Source organism: Capricornis sumatraensis, chromosome X, assembly GCF_032405125.1.
Source record: "Capricornis sumatraensis isolate serow.1 chromosome X, serow.2, whole genome shotgun sequence".
Taxonomy (NCBI): domain Eukaryota; kingdom Metazoa; phylum Chordata; class Mammalia; order Artiodactyla; family Bovidae; genus Capricornis; species Capricornis sumatraensis.
Window position 1 is genome coordinate 123,799,624 of NC_091092.1, and position 17,762 is coordinate 123,817,385.

The window sequence follows — 17,762 nt, forward strand, 5'->3', positions numbered from 1 at the left end:
AGAAATATCCCATGTGTTGCTATAGAAAACTAGTCCTTTCATTATTTTAATTTTAGTTCCTTATGACATATAGACATAGAGATCTTGACAAAAGCTGTGATGAGGCAAGAAGTTCCATAAGATCTATAAAAAACCATTGTGTTAAAAAAAAAAAACATTGTATTCTCAAAACACAAGGGAAGAAATATCTATTTCAAAATGTAATCATTAATGCCTTGGATTTCTTGCCATCTTTTGTGACCAGTCATTCATTCATTCAATATCTGTTGAACACTTACTAACTAGTGCTACCGGCACCATGCTGACCACTCCCTGCAGAACTGACAGTTAAACCATCCAGAATGAATCAGGGAACAAAAGCTGGTGCCTTGAACACTTTTACTTGTTAGGAGATAAATACACACACATACACACACAGGCACATAAAAATTTTCACTTGAATTACCTTAAAGCAGAGTATACATTTCCAAACTAGTTTAGCCCCTGACCTACTCTTACTACTATACCACATCCAGCAAGATTTATGCAATCCAGTCTATTTATGTAATCTCTCTGATTCTATAAGCATTTCAATATACAATCTGTGATTAATTAATATTGCCAAAGTCATGTGACACTAGCAGAGAAGATGGCTTGGCATGAAAGATGTGAAGGAGGCAACTTAAAAACAACAACAACAACAACAACAACAACAACTATGTTTATCCCCATTACCTCCCAGTACATCATATTTCTATTCAGTGAAGTTCTGTTCATTCCAAAATAATAAAAGTCTATCATTTTGACCTTAATTTCCCAGTTAAACTTATGTTATCTCTTTAAACTTTAAAATCAAAGCTTTTCTTTAAAAAAATACAAGAGCAACCAGAACTCTCATACATTGCTGTTAGGAATACGAAACTATAGAGTCAGTTTGGGAGATACTTTGACAGATTCTGATAAAGTTCAACATATACCAAGCCTATGTACCTGTACTCACAGGTCCTAGATATTTACCTGAAAGAAATGAAAACTTTTGTTCACACAAAAACCTATACATGTAAATGTTTATAGCAGCTTTATGCAAAATCACCAAACCCTGAAAAGCCAGATGTCCTTCAACTGCTAAATGGATTAACAAATTGTGGTACATTCATAAAATGGAATACCACCCAACAATGAAAAGGAAAGAACTACTGATCTACACAAGTACATGGATTAACCTTAAATGCATTCTGCTCAATGAAAGAAGCGAGAAATGAATGGCTACATATTTCATGATTCCATTTATGTGATAGCCTAGAAAAAAACTGTAGGAATGGAAAACAGAGCCACGGTTGCCAAGGGTAGAGGGGTTAGGGAGAGGTGACTGACTATGCAAAAGGAAATTTTTGGAGTAATGGAATGGTTTTGTAAGGGACTTTAGTGGTGGTCATATGACTGAGTTTGTCACAATCCATGGAACTTTAGGCTACAGAGTGAATTTTACCACATGTAAATTAAAACAAAAACAAAAACTAAGATGTGAGGGGGAAGACATAATGCAGACTATGACAAATTGAACTGTATTACAAGTGAATCACTTAACCACCTGGAAGGTAGTGGGGGGAAAAAAAGATATGACTGACATCTCTACGAAAAACAGCAAATACTCCAATTAAGGCAAAAAGGAGCAGTGTACAAGCACTATACTCTCTCTAGTTGCTAAATTTGTTTCTCACAGGGTTAAGGGTTAACAACTGAAATAGTTTGTATTCTAGGAGTGAAATAAGTAAACATTGCAGATAATGAGAGCCAGGTTATCACTTTCAGAGTAAGGAATTACAAATAAAGAAAGGGGGAAGGTGAGAATAAACGCTATCGTGTTGAACTTCAGACAGAAATATCAACATGGACAAATGCAAAATAATGTTAGGGTCAGGTTTATAACCCTAAAAGACAGAAACAGATATAGAAATAAATATGGATGTGGGTATACATATGACAACTCAGTTGCAATGTTTACATCTAAGCCCCGCGATCTTGGTCTATAAATCCCATTCCCAATAAAAGGAACTAGAGTTCTTTGTTAATCCAGGGCTTTGGCAAGGAAAATACAAGATAAACCTAAAGCATGTTTTGGTACCAGAAAGTAAAGCAGTGCTTCAAAAAATTAGAAAAAAAAAAGGATGAAGTCATGTTGAAATGGCATAGGCACCGACCTGAAAGAGCTCCCAATGGCCAAAGCTGGAACAATTTAAACAAGAAAATAAACATAGTATTGGAATATAAACCTAAAAATAAATATCCATGAGTCCATGCTGATATAAATATACAACTGAGTAAAAAAATATATAGGGGAGAAAGGACAGCTCTCCCATAGAGAAAAATTCTAATTAAATAATACAGAAGGAATGAAGAAAATAGAAAAATAAATATTAGAACACCACATCAGCAATTGCTGAGGGCTAGATCCATGAATGGATGCTAAAATTAGTTTGCAAAAGTTTTAAGTAAAAACAAGATGTTTGTTTAGTTTCAAAGTATCTCCCCAAAATATTCAGTAATTACAAAGAGAAAAACAGTAAGTTCATAGTAAAGAATACTGACAGATGCCACTTGGCAGATTAGCCAAGTGATCAAGATTAACATCACCAGTAATACATGTGAACATCATGTACCCTCCAACATGACCGAGGACATGTCATCTTTGTGTCATTCTTCCCAAGAATGCCTAAGTTCAATCTAAACATAAGAAAACATTAAACAAACCCAAATTGAGGGACCTTCTGCAAAATGACTGAGCAGTGTTCTTCAAAAGTGTGACATCATAAAAGACAAAAAAACACTGTACAAGTGTCAGGCTGAAGGAGACCAAGGAGATACAACTATTAATAAATGGAATATGGAACCATCTATCATATCCCAGAACAGAAGAAGGATGTTAGGAGAAAACACTGAAATCCAAATACATTATTTAGTTTAGCTAATAGTATTGTAACAAGTTTAATTTCTCAGTTTTCACTGTTGTTTTTTGTACAGTTTGGTAAGATGTATGTAACATGAGGGGATATTGGATGAGGGTATATGGGAATTCGGCACTATTTTTGCAACCTGTCTGTAAGCTTGAAATTATTTCAAAATAAAAAGTTAAAAAATAACAATGAAAAAAATCAGAGGTGTAATTCTGAAGCTCTTGTAAGTGTCTTTTCCAACAGTGGCCCCACTTGCTCTTCGAGAACCTTACCATTCCCTTATCAAGAAGTGCCATCTACTTACACTCCCCTTCAACCTGGGCAGGACTTTATTACAACTATGATGGATAGAACAGACACTGCATGACTTCTGAATCTAGGTCACAAAAGGCGTTGCCAATCCTAAATGACCCCAGGAGCCCCGTCACTATTTTGTGAGGAAGCCCGGGCCACACAAAGAGGTCACAAGAATACATTTCAGTGGAAAGCCCCAGCTAACAGCTAAGCCAAGAGCCAGACCTGTGAGAACACCTTCAGATTATTCTAGCCCAGTGCCTTCAAGCTGTCCCATCAGTCACTGAGTGGAATGGGGAGGTGTTATCCCCACTAAGCCCTGTCCACATTGAAGATTTGTGAGCATAATTATTGTTGTTATTGCGTTAAGCTACTAAGGCTTGGGGTGATTTGTTATGCAGCAGGAGATAACTGGAACAGCTGCCCTAAATTGATATGATTAATTGCTAGTGGAAGATACCAGATTATACTCATTTAATCCCATAAAAGAAAACTTTACTCACAATGGTAAAAAGAGAACTCATAAGTGGTGTGACTTTGGGAGCATTTTTTGCCATTTTGTTTTTGCAGTGAATTAGTTTGCCATACAGTATCCATTTCTGAAGGAGATCAATATGACATTGAGTGATTAAAACAGTCCTAAGGGCATATTAGTCTTGTGTTTTGCTAGGTCTCAGTCCAAGCACAGCCATATTAATGTCTATCTCTTCACTTTCAGAAGTAAGTCATCCCATTAATCAGTGAATAAGGTGAGAAGTGATCAGTGTTCTCAATTTCTCCCTTTCCTCTGTGCCGTAAACCTGCCCTTTAAGTTCAAATCTATTGCCTTCTAAGTTGAACTGGGACCACACAAATAACCATCATTTACTTGCAAAGGGGATGTTTTAATAGTTTTCAACTGGACTTTTTCTTAAGTGTGTCAACTTGCACACTAAGAAATATGTTGAAAGTAGAAAAGCAAGATGCATCATCTCACCAGTAAAACTTGCTTACATCAAAGATACCAAATAATTGGTCAATAACCGTCTTAAGAACATTTGAGAACATCTTTTCTTAACAAAATTCTTAACTCTTTTTTTTTTAATTTTAATTTTTACTTCATTTTACTTTACAATACTGTATTGGTTTTGCCATACATTGACATGAATCCACCACGGGTGTACATGCAATCACAAGTAAGCTAAATTACTACCTTGATCTTAAAGAAATTGCAAAATATATTATACCATCTTCAAGATATTACCATGGAGAAAATAAAACAGGAAATTATCAATGCTTATTTTTCTTCCTGATAAAATTAAAGAACAGACTAATATTCTACAGAGGTACATTACAAAATTATTTTGCTTTTATCTATTAGATTAAAGCAAAGCATGTTTCAACATAACTTCTTTGAAGTTACTGTTACTATATGAGCTCTCAACCATCTCTTGCTTCTTTCTACCTTGAGAGCAGGAAACTAGTATCTAAAAAAAGGGGGTTATCATTACCATCTTTCTAAATTCCATATATATGCATTAGTATACTGTATTGAAAATAAATAAATTTATATTTAAAAAAGGGGGGGTGTCTTAAATTAGAAACACCTGAGTTTGAATTCAGGTTCTCTGTCATGAACGTGCTACGTCAGCAGCTCTCAAAATTTTAACATTCATCAGAATTAGCTGGAGGCCTTTTCTAAACACAAATTACCTGCGGCTCAACCCTAAGGTTTTTGATTCAGTGGGTGGAGGATGGGCTGTGAAATCTGTATCTCTTCCAAGTTTCCAGATGATGCTGAGTTGTACACACCTTTGAACAAATTACACCTTGGTTTGAACCTCAGATTCTATGGCTGAAAAATATCAGAGTTTCTACCAATATCATGAATATTCATTTCCTCTCCCTATATTAGTCAATACCCAGGACACAGAACTTCCCTGATGGCTCAGTGGGTAAAAATATCCGCCTGTCAATGCAGAAGACACAAGAGATGCAGGTTTGATCCCTAGGTGGGAAAGATCCCCTGGAGGGGGAAATGGCAACCCACTCCAGTATTCTTGCCTAGAGAATCCCATGGACAGAGGAGCCTGGTGGGCTACAGTCCATGGGGTCACGAAAGTGTCCGACATGACTAAGTGACTAAACAGCAGCAGCAAGGTTCAGGGTCCCCTCCCACAATTCTGAAACCCAAACACTTCAGAAAGCAGAACTTTTCTTTTTCTTTTAGGTTTGGTTTAAATTCATTTGGCAACAAAGCTGGCCTACTAACACTCTTCCTTTATTACATATTGTTTTTAACTTTATATCTATTTACTATATGTTTAGTTTAGTTATTGGGTGCTATGGCCCTACCCCTACTAGAACTGTTATATATTATACAGGCTACAAACCATACTACCTTTCTAGAATGAGAGAAAATGTATGAATCCTGAAGTCCTGGCTCTAAATGTTTTAGATAAGGAGCTGGCGACCTGTCTTTAGCACTTCAACATATTTATATATTTCCTTTGACTTATTTAGCTATTTTCAGCTTTCTCAACTTAATTACAAACCCCTCAAGAGCACAATCATGCCTTGTGTGCCAATCCCCGCATCACCTACTACCTACTGACCATGAAGTATATGTTAAATAAATAACCACTGCTTTTAATTTATTGACCCTAAGGAGATGTGAGTAAAAAACTGACATGATTCCATAGAATGAGATTCAAAAAGGAAAGATGAATCAAAAAGCTTGCAGCATTCTCAAAATTGCAACTGACTAGCATCCGGTCCCATCACTTCATGGGAAATAGATGGGGAAACAGTGGAAACAGTGTCAGACTTTATTTTGGGGGGCTCCAAAATCACTGCAGATGGTGAATGCAGCCGTGAAATTAAAAGACGCTTACTCCTTGGAAGAAAAGTTATGACCAACCTAGATGACATATTCAAAAGCAGAGACATTACTTTGCCAACTAAGGTCCATCTAGTCAAGGCTATGTTTTTCCAGTGGTCATGTATGGATGTGAGAGTTGGACTGTGAAGAAGGCTGAGCGCTGAAGAATTGATGCTTTTGAACTGTGGTGTTGGAGAAGACTCTTGAGAGTCCCTTGGACTGCAAGGAGATCCAACCAGTCCATTCTGAAGGAGATCAGCCCTGGGATTTCTTTGGAAGGAATGATGCTAAAGCTGAAACTCCAGTACTTTGGCCACCTCATGCGAAGAGTTGACTCATTGGAAAAGACTTTGATGCTGGGAGGGATTGGGGGTAGGAGGAGAAGGGGATGACAGAGGATGAGATGGCTGGATGGCATCACTGACTCAATGGACACGAGTCTGAGTGAACTCTGGGAGTTGGTGATGGACAGGGAGGCCTGGTGTGCTGCGATTCATGGGGTCGCAAAGAGTCGGACACGACTGAGTGACTGCTCTGATCAGATAATCCCCAATGATTCTGACAAGAAAAAAATATTACAGCGACACTGCTGCTCTTCTTTGCACTTGTCACACACCACACCTAAAGCACTGAAGCGGAACTGTGGTTCTGCTCTTCTTAAGGATCTGTGCCCTATTCACTCCCATATTTCCACGTGACCTCATCTCTGATGCTTCCATTCCACGAGCCTTTGCATTTGCTCAAAACTGTTGCATATTTTAAAATGAAAGAAAAAGAAGGCATATTAGGTGCAGAGGAACAAAGGTGTCGTAACTTGTGGTACATTAGCCATGAGAAGGTGACAGATTCCATTTGTGATCCAGGAAACAAAACTGAGGCTGGCAAGTGGGGTAAGGACAGTCAACAGGACCCACTAAGAAGAAGCTTGCAAAGATGCTGCAAGGGTCAGAGCGCTCATCCAGAAGGCCAACTTGGATGGGAAACTAGATACCAAACACCTGGACCATCAGTGAGATGGTTTGGCAAAGCCTGTCCAGCCAGCTTTGCTTATTTGGTCAGTGCGTATTTAGAGATTTTTTTATCTGAAGGTCAAGATTCATTAAGCAAGTATAATCCCCCTAATGCTACATCCCCGCATTCAGAAAAGTCCCCTTGAATGTAAGAGCACAAATAAAGAAAAAAGCAACTCTGTTCATATGCCAGAATGGTGACACAAATGAGTTCACATTCTCACCCGAAGTGGTTCATTCTGCAGAATCAAGAATTTCACATGCCATTGCCTCAGCTGGACGACAGGCCCTCCCTTCCAGATATACGAAGTGCATCAGTGGGTTTTCAAATTAACACTTACTGAAATTTGAAACCTGTTCTTTTTCTTAATTTTTTCCCGTTAATGTCTATTGACCTTCACAGCTGGTATTCTAGATAATACATATGTGCTTATAAAGGCAAGAAAATAGAGAATGGAGCCCTGAAAAGAGACTGAGCCAGATAGTCAGAGAAGGGGGAGGGGGAGGAGAAGATATAGAGATTAGGGTTAGCTACAGGAAATCACCAATACGCTATCATTTTTTTAATGTATGAAAATGTCAATTTCATAGTTTGACTTCCACATAAATAACTACCATCTCATGTTTTTATAAGAAAAGAAAAAAGACAGTGAAAGAAACGAGAGGCCTTATATATAAGGATGAGCCAGATCTCCACAGGTCCTACATTTCCATTCTGATGACTCTCTGATCACCTGCTTCCAGAGATGAAAACCCAATGGCCTTTATGTGCTGGGTCATGCTTCAGAGACTCACAAGAAAAGAAAGGAGGCTGAAAAAGACCCACATCACAATGCATGGCTAAAGGGTCACAAGTGAGACCCACGTGTTCAGAGTTGCCACTGTCCTTTTAGATTCTTAACTCAGGCTGATTATTGCCCACTTCCTCGGAGACCTCACTAAAATCCATCACCGTGACCTAGAGCATTTGTCCTCAGAGCCGCCGTACTTGCAAACGGCCTGGGCTTCCCCTGCAGTACCAGTCAGAGTGGCCAGGCGCCCATGGACTGATAAAAGCACACACTACTCTTTCCTGCTTCTTCCTTCATTTCCTGGCTGAGGCTACATGGCTTCCGACTTTGCCCCTCGAAAATGTGGCTTTTGTTGGAGTCAGTGTCTCTCACCTCACGGAGAGGGAAACCAGGAAAGGAAAGGGCAGTAACTTCTTTTCTTCTATTTTCCCTCCCAAAGTATCTTTTGCTGACAGCCAACACTCAGTTAGTTGGAAACTGGATACTTGCCAGAGCCCAGAATGAGAAATGTGTTGTCAACAGCCAGGAGAATAAATCGGGCAGGACTTCTCAGTTCTGGCATATTGAGTCACTCATCTGGGGTGGCTGCTTTCAGGCACACTTTCTCAGGCCCCTGCTCAATCACAATCCCCCAGCATCTGAACTGTGGCTTTACCTCAGTGGTTCTCAACTGGGGGGTGGTTCTGGCCACAGGAGACATGTGGCCACATCTGGAGATAGATGGGTCCTCAGAACTAGGAGAGGGAGGCTATTACTATTGACAACTAGGAGGTAGAGGCCAGGGAGGCTGCTCAACCTCCTACAGTGCACAGGACAGTCCTCCGACAGAGAAAAATCAGGCTTCAGTTATTAGGAGTGCTGAGATGGAGAGATAAGAAAGCCTTCCTCAGTGATCAGTGCAAAGAAACAGAGGACAATAGCCTGGGAAAGACTAGAGATCTCTTCAAGAAAATAAGAGATACCAAGGGAACATTTCATGCAAACATGGGCACAATAAAGGACAGAAATGGTCTGGACCTAACAGAAGCAGAAGATATTAAGAAGAGGTGCAAGAATACACAGAACTGTACAAAAAAGATCATCACGACCCAGATAATCATGATGGTGTGATCACTCACCTAGAGCCAGACATCCTACAATGCAAACTCAAGGGGACCTTAGGAAGCAGCACTACACACAAAGCTAGTGGAGGTGATGGAATTCCAGTTGAGCTGTTTCAAATCCTGAAAGGTGATGCTGTGAAAGTGCTGCACTCAGTATGCCAGCAAATTTGGAAAATTCAGCAGTGGTCAAAGGACTGGAAAAGGTCAGTTTTCATTCCAATCCCAAAGAAAGGCAATGCCAAAGAATGTTCACACTACCACACAGTTCCACTCACCTCACACACTAGCAAAGAAATGCTTAAAATTCTCCAAGCCAGGCTTCAACAGTACATGAACCATGAACTTCCAAATATTCAAGCTGGATTTAGAAAAGGCAGAGGAGCCACAGATCAAATTGCCAACATCCGCTGGATCATGCAAAAAGCAAGAGAAGTCCAGGAAAACATCTATTTCTTCTTTATTGATTATGCCAAAGCCTTTACTGAGTAGATCACAACAAACTGTGGAAAACTCTTAAAGAGGTGGGACTACCAGACCACCTGACCTGCCTCCTGAGAAATCTGTATGCAGGTCAAAAACCAACAGTTAGAACTAGACATGGAACAACAGACTGGTTCCAAACTGGGGAAGGGATACATCAAGGCTGTATATTGTCACTTTGCATAGTAACTCATGTGCAGAGTACATCATGAGAAATGTTGGGCTGGATGAAGCACAAGCTAGAATCAAGATTGCCAGGAGAAATATCAATAACCTCAGATATGCAGTCCATGGAGTCGCTAGGAGTTGGGCAAGACTGAGCGACTTCACTTTCACTTTTCACTTTCATGCATTGGAGAAGGAAATGGCAATCCACTCCAGTATTCTTGCCTAGAGAATCCCAGGGACAGGGGAGCCTGGTGGGCTGCTGTCTGTAGGGTCGCACAGAGTCGGACACGACTGAAGCAACTTAGCAGCAGTAGCAGCAGCAGCAGCAGATATGCAGATGACACCACCCTTATGGTAGAAAGTGAAGAGGAACTAAAGAGCCTCTTGATGAAAGTGAAAGAGGAGAGTGAAAAAGTTGGCTTAAAACTCAACATTCAAAAAACTAAGATCATGGCATCCAGTCCCATCACTTCATGGCAAATACATGGGGAAACAATGGAAATGGTGACAGACTTTATTTTCTTGGGCTCCAAAGTCACTGCAGATGGTGACTGCATCCATGAAAATAAAATATGTTTGCTCCTCAGAAGAAAAGCTATGACCAATCTATACAGCCTATTAAAAAGCAGAGACATTACCTTGCTGACAAAGATCCATCTAGTCAAAGCTATCATTTTTCCAGTAGTCATGTATGGATGTGAGAGTTGGACTATAAAGAAAGCTGAGTGCCAAAGAATTGATGCTTTTGAACTATGGTGTTGGAGAAGACTCGAGAGTCCTTTGGATTGCAAGGAGATCAAACCAGTCAATCCTAAAGGAAACCAGTCCTGAATATTCATTGGAAGGACTGATGCTGAAGCTGAGGCTCCAATAATTTTGAACACCTGGTGTGAAGAACTGACTCACTGGAAAAGACCCTGATGCTGGAAAAGATTGAAGGCAGGAGGAAAAGGGGAAGACAGAGGATGAAATGGTTGGATGACATCACTGACTCGATGGACATGCGTTCGAGCAAGCTCAGGGAGTTGGTAATGGACAGAGAAGCCTGGCATGCTGCAGTCTATGGGGTCACAAAGAGCTGGACACAACTGAGCAACTGAACTGAACTAAGGTGGAGAAGTTCAGGCTTAACTCCTCATGCAGCTTGATGACTTGCAGGTTTCAGAACTACTAGCTTTGGACAGTCCAAGAAGATGGTAAAACTAAACAATTACACATCGGTGATCACAACCTATTGGCAAGAATAGTTACTAATTACTGAAACCAGCTTATGTTTCAATTATCCAAAGTCTTGAGAAAGAGAATGGATTGATCATACCAAAGAAATGTACAAATGTTGTCCCTCCTGTTTCTTACATGAATGTGAGCTAGGGATGGTGGGAATATAGATATAGATGGCGCTTCTCTGGTGGCCAAGTGGTAAAGAATCTGCCTGCAATGCAGGAGACATGAGTTCAATCCCTGGGTCGAGAAAGTCCCCTGGAGTAGGAAATGGCAATCCACTCCAGTATTCTTGTCCAGAGAATCCCATAGACGGAGGAGCCTGATGGGCTACAGTTCACGGGGTCACAGAGAGTCAGAGATGACTGAGCACACAGACATGCATAGATATAAACATAGACATAGAAAGCATATATATATATATATATATATACACACACACACACACTCATCCTTTAGTTTATAAACGTGAAAAATGGTATTACTGAAAACAAGACATATACATGTATCAATACAACATTGCAAATCAACTATAATTGAATTTAAAAAAGTATACACGTGGCTCACACCATACTGAGGGGGAAGTGACATCAATAATGGAGTCAAAGAATGCTTGGAGTCAGTTCCGAGCCTTGTCCAATCTTCTCTGCAAAAGTCTGGAGTTTCCCAGAAAATACAGACATTCAAATATTGATTTAGTAGGCAGAAACAGAGAGCTTTGGCTCTCCCTATTTGATACAAAGGTTTCCACTAATGAAAGTGAAAGGATTCTTATTAGCTTTCTTATTTTTCCCCCAAACATTTCCTATGGTTTCTAGGAATGGCAGTTGCCAGTGAAGAGAAACCATCCCACAGACTTGGAGCTATGTCAGAAGTCCTTTTTTTTTTTCAGACTCCTATAACTCATGACTTCTCTCCTTGCATGCCTGTCCATTCTGGAGAAAATTTATATAAAAAGAAGATAGTGTTTGAGGCCTTGTTTCTACACCCATTCACTCATTCACACATCTAGTGGTGCTTGACATACTACTATGTCAGGCACTGTTGTAGGTGCTGAGATGACAGTAGTGAACAAAAAAAAACAAGACCCCTCCCTCATGGAATTTCCTTTTTGCTGTGGCAGATGTACACACAGAAACCAAAACAGCTACTGTGTACAGAATCTGTCAGGCCTCCATGAAGAGGAGACATTTTGAGCAGCAAGCAGAAGGAAGCAAGGGCACTGGGCTAGCCAGGTGGTTTTCCAGATGAAGAGCACACACAGCAGTGGGACCAGCAAGTGCAAAGGTCCTGGGGTATACGAGAAGCAGAGAACAAGTGCGTATCTGATGGGTTGGACTGATTTCAAGACTTTGACATTTGTTTCAGGGGCTGCTGGGGAATATGTAAAACTAACTTGGGTACTGTTACTCCTTTTCATCCCACTTAAAATAAAAAATAAAGTAACAATCAACTAAGGTCAGATAATCATGCAGGGTTGTTTTTTTTTTTTTAAGCACAAAATAGGGATTTGTGCTCTTCATCTCTTTCCAGCAAAAAAAAAAGAGTAGGGTATGAGCTCAGGGAACCACTGGGCTTTGAGGACAGTAAAGCAGCCAGAGAGCACAGCAGTAGCCCCTTTGCAAAAGACTAGGGTTTTGGAGAGAAAGGAGAGCTGAGTTCAAAGCTTGGTCCTACAAAATACAAGTGGATGAAGAGAGACATGAACCCAGGACCTGTGCTGGTGGCAGAGTCAGAGTTGTCACCACCCCTGAAAATCATTCATGCTTGGGCAGAAGCCAAAAACCACAGTGAGCATCACTGTGAAAATGAGGACTGTACCCACAGCCTGAGCACTCTCTTAATTAAAACATATCGGTACCTGTTCAAGGTGGATCAATAAGCAGGTACCTTGAGTGCCCTTGGAGAGCTGGGTAAAAAACCGCCCTCAAAGAAAGAGCTGTTGAACAGGCCTCCTAAGAGGGGGCTCAAGAGGCTCCAGGAGAGCAGAAGCAGGCCACTGCCAGCCCTTTCAAAACTGGAAACAGGAGCGAAGTCTGATTCCTCTTGGGCAGGTCATATGTATTCCCAGATGCAGCCCTTACATCTTCAAGGCTCCACACAAACCTTATGGTCATGAGATGTCACCAAGAAGGGACGTGGCTTTGTTTTTGTCTTTTTTAGCAACATATTTTCTCTCTGGCATTCAGACACTGTCTACAAGCTTCTGACTTTCTGAGATTCTTTGCAGGGGGTAGGGGGAGTCTAATTATGTAAATACCTAGGTCAGTGGTTCTTAACTTCTAACTGCAGGATACCCTATGCACCTGCTAAAAATTAAGAGTAAGGCCCCATCTCCCAGAGATGGGAAATGTGGGTCTAGGAATACACATTTTTACATCCCCTAAAGCCATCCTGAGGCTGGTAGGTCAAAGGACCTTATGCGGAAAAACATCGGCCTATCCCCTCTCCCTCCCACAAAAAAGCCCTCTTCCTCACTGATAAAATGTGGTTGTTTGGGGAGAGGTGAGAGAGAGAAGCTATAGAAGTTGCTCAAACTGCCCTGTACTCGCCTCAAACTGTGGCTCCTGATTAGAGAAAGTTTGTGTTTATGTGCCTCTCTGTCCCTGATTCAGGGACTCCTTGACTTAGTACACAGTTGGCTACATCAGTGAAGCATGAACACAGCCTGCCCAAGGCTGTTGTCCCTAATGTCCTGCCCAGCATGGCCCTGCACATCAGGGCATCCTCCCTAGGAGGACAGGGAGGTGCCTAAGCTGTGCCCTGTGGCTGGCAGGGACCTGTGACAGAGCACTAGAGCATGCAACCCAAAAAAACCAAACTGGGAGGCACCTTAGTGAGTCCCCATCCAGCTGACTCTCATCCTATAGAAGAAACATAGGCAGGCAGCTTGGATTTCTTCTATTTGACCCAAAGCAGGGAGTGAGTATGCAGAGTACATCGTGAGAAATGGTGGGCTGGAGCAAGCACAAGCTGGAATCAAGATTGCCAGGAGAAATATCAATAACCTCAGATATGCAGATGACACCACCCTTATGGCAGAAAGCAAACTAAAGAGCCTCTTGATGAAAGTGAAAGACGAGAGTGAAAAAGTTGGCTTAAAGCTCAACATTCAGAAAAGTAAGATCATGGCAACTGGTCCCATCATTTCATGGCAAATAGATGGGGAAACAGTGGAAACAGTGGCTGACTTTATTTTTCTGGGCTCCAAAATCACTGCAGATGGTGATCGCAGCCATGAAATTAAAAGACGCTTACTCCTTGGAAAGAAAGTTATGACCAACCTAGACAGCATATTAAAAAGCAGAGACATTACTTTGTCAACAAAGATCCATCAGGTCAAGGCTATGGTTTTTCCAGTGGTCATGTATGGTTGTGAGATTTGGACTATAAAGAAAGCTGAGTGCCAAAGAATTGATGCTTTTGAACTGTGGTGCTGGAGAAGACTCTTGAGAGTCCCTTGGACTGCAAGGAGATCCAACCAGTCCATCCTAAAGGAGATCAGTCCTGGGTGTTCATTGGAGGGACTGATGTTGAGGCTGAAACTCCAATACTTTGGCCACCTCAGGCGAAGAGTTGACTCATTGGAAAAGACCCTGATGCTGGGAAAGATTGAAGGCAGGAAAAGAATGGGACAACAGAGGATGAGATGGTTGGATGGCATCACTGACTCAATGGACATAGGTTTGGGTGGACTCCAGGAGTTGGTGATGGACAGGGAGGCCTGGCGTGTTGCAGTTCATGGGGTCACAAAGAATCGGACACGACTGAGCAACTGAACTGAACTGAACTGAGTGAGTGAGTAAGAAGGAAAAGGCACTGGGACTGGGGACCCCTTGCTGCAACCTCCAGAGTAGACCATGATTAGCTATGTGACCTCAGCAAAGTCAACTTTGGAAGGCCCTTCCTGCTCCCAACAGCCAGGATTCCATGACCAAACGTGTCTTCACAGGGAGCTTGCACGGTGAAGATTCAAACCAAGCATGGTATGCACTCTAGGCAGTGGGAAAACCCAGCAACTGGGGCCATGGGACACAAGTGACAAGATTAGGTTGTGCGAACCCTAATTAGAGTATCAGGAGACGGGGCAAAGGAGGGCCTGGGGAAGAAGAGAGAAGAAGGTAAGCTGGGGTTTCTCAGCCTCGGCACTCAGGCTATTCTGGCCCCAGTGATTCTTTGTCGTGGGCACTGTCCTGGGCATGGCAGGTTACTTGGCAGCATCTCAGTCTGTACCCCCTAGGTACCAGAGCATCCCCCCTCCCCCACCTCCAGTTGTGACAGCTAAAAACGTCCCCAAACACTGCCAAATGGCCCCTTGGCAGCAAAATTGCCCCTGGTTGAGAATCACTGGTTTAAATGAGATAAAACATTATGGCTTTATCCAGATTTATCCTCTTAATAATTTCCCTCCACACTCAAAAGGAACATACATAATTTCTACTACCATACCCTAAAACTATCACTGCTCGACTATTTCACTTGTCCACAACGTCAGTCTGAAAGGTAAAGACCACCCCTTCCCAATTCCAACCTCCAGCAAATTAAGATATTTGGGAGGTTAAATTAAATTAAGATTAAATAAAGGGGAGTGCCAGGGGATGAAGGGATGAAATCCACTAAAGGAGCAGAAATGGAGATGAGAAAAGTCAGGAGTCAGAGTAGAAGCTGGGATAACAGAGGGTCAGTCTGGGTTAAAAGAATGAAGAGATCCTTGAGGGTGGAGACATGTGAACGTACAGGAGACTGAGGAATTACGGAGAGTGGGAGGCTGGGCCAGAAGGCTGTGTCTGTATGTGTTCATGTGTCTGTGTGTTTCATGTGTAGGTCTGTGTTTATGTCTCTGTGTGTCTTGTGTGTGTCTGTGTGTGTCTATGTGTTTGTCTCTGTGTGTCTATGGGTACGTGTGTATGTCTCTGTGTGTCTATGTCTATGGGTAAGTGTGTATGTCCATGTACGTGTCTGTGTGTATGGGTGTCTTCTGTGTGTCTGTGTGTGTCTTCAGCAAGCTTCTCAGGGTAGAGGCAGAGAAGTCTCTAGAGCCAGAGGATCCCCATATTCTGAGGAGAAAGATACAGGATGCAAAGGAGGACAAACAGCTGAACATAGGAGGCGAGACGTGCAGGCCAGAGCCAGCGGGAATGGCTGCCCCTGTGGCATCACGGACTCAGGCACCTGCGCGAGGGGACAGCAGCCACGATGGCTCAGGGAATGAAGTGTGGGGCTCCCGCGAGCCTGGCCACCGGTCACGAAACACCCACCAAGTAGACGGGGCCACCAAGTACCAGGCGCCATGTTAGCTCCTAAAGGTCTAAAGAGAAAATGCCTGGGTCCTGCCGCCAGGGAAGCAAGTCTAGGCGGCTGAGCTCAGGAGGAGGGGAGCCAGGCGTGACTGCATGCCTGGAGGACGCGCTCTGAGCCTCTGGGTTCCTGTGGCTCAGAGGATGAACCAACATCACCAGGAAACAAAAGCTGCTTCCAGCACGCTCCCTACCCTCCTCATTGCGGGCCTGAAAACCGCAACGGGGATTAAAAAAAAGACTTCGATAAGGTTCCAGAAAACCTCTGGCCACCCCTCCCCTTGAAGAACAAAGCTCTGATTTACAGCTCTGATTTTTCAGGGAGACCCTCGAACTGTCATGTCAGCCAAATGTCTCTGAATTTTAGACGCCCCCGCGTTGGGTTGCTGTTTTGAATTAGCTCCTCTTGCCAAGGGATATAAGAAAAGGCTCCCGAAGGAAGCCTGCAAAAACAGCTCATTACTGTGCGATCCACTCCCCCGCCACCTCGCAGAAGATGCAGGCGAAGAGCTCTGTTGCCACCGTCTGATAACAGAGGTGGTGGCCTGAATACTAACCAGAAAGCCGAAGAGAAGGAAGTGTTTTCTGAGAAAATATGTCTTTTCTGGAGGTAGAAAAACAAGACACACACACACCAAAACCCACTGCTCTTGGTTCGCAAATTCCAGGTGGGAAATGCTGCCAGTATCTTGTGAAGGACTAGGAAGGTGAGGTCTGGGGGCCTGGTTTCTAGAAGCTGTTTTCAATGCCTTCCTTCTGCTGCTCACATACAGGGCATTCAGTTTGTTCAAATGAGTGCAAACAAAGGAATACATTTGTTTGGGCAGGCTTCATTATACGCTAATTAATGTAAATCTCACCCACAGAGAGGAACCTAAATAAATAGCTAGAGTAATTAAAGTTAAGGGGGGGTTATTCTGTTTTGTTTGAAAGGGGGTTAGTTAGGGGTGTGTTTGAAAAAGGTTCAGATTTGAGGGAGTTTTAGGAATGGATTTTTGTATACTAATCTTTCAGAAGAACGGACTACCTATATTAGCTGGGTGGCGGTCCCTAATCCAGGTCAGTAGCATCCATCACAAACAAAACACTATGTTCCCACAAGGAGTTTTGGGAAACAAAGAGACCAACGTTAAGTACCGGAACTGCAAAAATGTTAGAGAAAAAAGGCCTAAAACAGTGCAGGGGAAGATAATTAAATCATTAAAGCACTGTCACATTGAAATAACCAGACCAGCAGAGCTGAAAGATCAAAGCTGAGTTTATTACTCACCAAGCGAGCTCAGTCAGTCTCTCCACATGTCCCCAAGCAGAAAGAGGAATTTTTCTCAAATAACGCAGGATTCTGAAAGGCATTATTTGATTGGCTAAGACTGCAATTATCAATTCTCTTTAGGGATCGATCATTGCTTGATTTAGGTCACAAAAGCACAGGCAAATTCTCAAAGTGGTCCAAGATCTGTCACATTTGGGTTTGGTCTGATTCAGGAACAGGCAGCAGCCACCTGAATAATAAAATTCCCCCCTAAATAAAGATCAAATCCTGAGCAATGGCTAGCCATTTCCAAGTTGTATTTTTCAAGTTGCCCTAATGATACAGGAAGGCAA